This window comes from Salmo salar, chromosome 08 (genome assembly GCF_965601325.2).
Source record: "Salmo salar chromosome 08, fSalSal1, whole genome shotgun sequence".
Lineage (NCBI taxonomy): Eukaryota > Metazoa > Chordata > Actinopteri > Salmoniformes > Salmonidae > Salmo > Salmo salar.
The window spans coordinates 2,915,001-2,917,500 of record NC_138298.1 but is presented as its reverse complement, the minus strand read 5'-3'; the positions used below and the strand labels follow the sequence as shown (position 1 = coordinate 2,917,500).

Sequence of the window (2,500 nt, the reverse complement as noted above, 5' to 3'; positions counted from 1 at the left end):
GGGTACGCCCGATCTCGTCTGATCTCGGAAGCTAAGCAGGGTCGGGCCTGGTTAGTACTTGGATGGGACACCGCCTGGGAATACCAGGTGCTGTAAGCATTTTGTCCACGAGGGTGTGCTCTTGCACTATTTCATCAGCAACACTGCCTTGTAGTAAGCATTTAATGATGAATTGACTAAATGTCTGTTTTATCAGACTCACTTTGACTATATATGTTGTAGCAAGAGATTGTTTCTTGCTTACGGCCATACCAGCCTGGGTACGCCCGATCTCGTCTGATCTCGGAAGCTAAGCAGGGTCGGGCCTGGTTAGTACTTGGATGGGAGACCGCCTGGGAATACCAGGTGCTGTAAGCATTTTGTCCACGAGGGTGTGCTCTTGCACTATTTCATCAGCAACACTGCCTTGTAGTAAGCATTTAATGATGAATTGACTAAATGTCTGTTTTATCAGACTCACTTTGACTATATATGTTGTAGCAAGAGATTGTTTCTCGCTTACTGCCATATCAGCCTGGGTACGCCCGATCTCGTCTGATCTCGGAAGCTAAGCAGGGTCGGGCCTGGTTAGTACTTGGATGGGACACCGCCTGGGAATACCAGGTGCTGTAAGCATTTTGTCCACGAGGGTGTGCTCTTGCACTATTTCATCAGCAACACTGCCTTGTAGTAAGCATTTAATGATGAATTGACTAAATGTCTGTTTTATCAGACTCACTTTGACTATATATGTTGTAGCAAGAGATTGATTCTCGCTTACGGCCATATCAGCCTGGGTACGCCCGATCTCGTCTGATCTCGGAAGCTAAGCAGGGTCGGGCCTGGTTAGTACTTGGATGGGAGACCGCCTGGGAATACCAGGTGCTGTAAGCATTTTGTCCACGAGGGTGTGCTCTTGCACTATTTCATCAGCAACACTGCCTTGTAGTAAGCATTTAATGATGAATTGACAAAATGCAGCTTCCTGCCTTTTTAATAGGATCAAATTTCCTTGTGTTTTCAATTAGCATCTGCCTTGTATTTATAAGACAAACAAGAATATTGTTGCTGAATGCAGCTTGTGTGTGCTTTATGCTCCTTTGCCCTGTTCAAATGATGAAAGGAAATAAAGTTTGTATTTTATCCAACTACCTGTGCTAAAAAGTGATGGGAACAGTGTTTGTAATTTCTTCTACTTTTTCAGTGACACAAAGTTCAAGCTGCTTATCTAATTGGTGAAAATGCAATGTCTGTTTATCACACTCACTTTGACTATATATGTTGTAGCAAGAGATTGTATCTCGCTTACGGCCATACCAGCCTGGGTACGCCCGATCTCGTCTGATCTCGGAAGCTAAGCAGGGTCGGGCCTGGTTAGTACTTGGATGGGAGACCGCCTGGGAATACCAGGTGCTGTAAGCATTTTGTCCACGAGGGTGTGCTCTTGCACTATTTCATCAGCAACACTGCCTTGTAGTAAGCATTTAATGATGAATTGACTAAATGTCTGTTTTATCAGACTCACTTTGACTGTATATGTTGTAGCAAGAGATTGTTTCTCGCTTACGTCCATACCAGCCTGGGTACGCCCGATCTCGTCTGATCTCGGAAGCTAAGCAGGGTCGGGCCTGGTTAGTACTTGGATGGGAGACCGCCTGGGAATACCAGGTGCTGTAAGCATTTTGTCCACGAGGGTGTGCTCTTGCACTATTTCATCAGCAACACTGCCTTGTAGTAAGCATTTAATGATGAATTGACTAAATGTCTGTTTTATCAGACTCACTTTGACTATATATGTTGTAGCAAGAGATTGTTTCTCGCTTACTGCCATATCAGCCTGGGTACGCCCGATCTCGTCTGATCTCGGAAGCTAAGCAGGGTCGGGCCTGGTTAGTACTTGGATGGGACACCGCCTGGGAATACCAGGTGCTGTAAGCATTTTGTCCACGAGGGTGTGCTCTTGCACTATTTCATCAGCAACACTGCCTTGTAGTAAGCATTTAATGATGAATTGACTAAATGTCTGTTTTATCAGACTCACTTTGACTATATATGTTGTAGCAAGAGATTGATTCTCGCTTACGGCCATATCAGCCTGGGTACGCCTGATCTCGTCTGATCTCGGAAGCTAAGCAGGGTCGGGCCTGGTTAGTACTTGGATGGGAGACCGCCTGGGAATACCAGGTGCTGTAAGCATTTTGTCCACGAGGGTGTGCTCTTGCACTATTTCATCAGCAACACTGCCTTGTAGTAAGCATTTAATGATGAATTGACAAAATGCAGCTTCCTGCCTTTTTAATAGGATCAAATTTCCTTGTGTTTTCAATTAGCATCTGCCTTGTATTTATAAGACAAACAAGAATATTGTTGCTGAATGCAGCTTGTGTGTGCTTTATGCTCCTTTGCCCTGTTCAAATGATGAAAGGAAATAAAGTTTGTATTTTATCCAACTACCTGTGCTAAAAAGTGATGGGAACAGTGTTTGTAATTTCTTCTACTTTTTCAGTGACACAAAGTTCAA

General features: G+C 44.3%; 8 non-coding genes across 8 annotated transcripts in view; all 8 read left to right on the top strand.

The window, feature by feature from the left end:
* Window positions 1-99, top strand: part of LOC145886234 (5S ribosomal RNA) — a 119-nt gene extending 20 nt beyond the window's left edge. Inside the window, exon 1 of the ribosomal RNA XR_014397818.1 lies at window positions 1-99. This exon is cut by the window's left edge and continues 20 nt beyond it. This is a non-coding gene — a ribosomal RNA (5S ribosomal RNA).
* Window positions 100-238: 139 nt separating this feature from the next.
* On the top strand, window positions 239-357 carry LOC145855724 (5S ribosomal RNA). Its single transcript, XR_014376612.1, has one exon. It is a non-coding gene; the product is annotated as a 5S ribosomal RNA (ribosomal RNA).
* Window positions 358-496: 139 nt separating this feature from the next.
* On the top strand, window positions 497-615 carry LOC145851326 (5S ribosomal RNA). Its single transcript, XR_014373177.1, has one exon. It is a non-coding gene; the product is annotated as a 5S ribosomal RNA (ribosomal RNA).
* A 139-nt stretch (window positions 616-754) lies between these two features.
* LOC145883213 (5S ribosomal RNA) lies at window positions 755-873 on the top strand. Its single transcript, XR_014394786.1, has one exon. It is a non-coding gene; the product is annotated as a 5S ribosomal RNA (ribosomal RNA).
* Window positions 874-1,282: 409 nt separating this feature from the next.
* LOC145855723 (5S ribosomal RNA) lies at window positions 1,283-1,401 on the top strand. Its single transcript, XR_014376611.1, has one exon. It is a non-coding gene; the product is annotated as a 5S ribosomal RNA (ribosomal RNA).
* Window positions 1,402-1,540: 139 nt separating this feature from the next.
* On the top strand, window positions 1,541-1,659 carry LOC145885308 (5S ribosomal RNA). The gene has a single exon (XR_014396889.1). It is a non-coding gene; the product is annotated as a 5S ribosomal RNA (ribosomal RNA).
* A 139-nt stretch (window positions 1,660-1,798) lies between these two features.
* LOC145851325 (5S ribosomal RNA) lies at window positions 1,799-1,917 on the top strand. Its single transcript, XR_014373176.1, has one exon. It is a non-coding gene; the product is annotated as a 5S ribosomal RNA (ribosomal RNA).
* Window positions 1,918-2,056: 139 nt separating this feature from the next.
* LOC145886161 (5S ribosomal RNA) lies at window positions 2,057-2,175 on the top strand. Its single transcript, XR_014397745.1, has one exon. It is a non-coding gene; the product is annotated as a 5S ribosomal RNA (ribosomal RNA).
* Window positions 2,176-2,500: the final 325 nt, after the last annotated feature.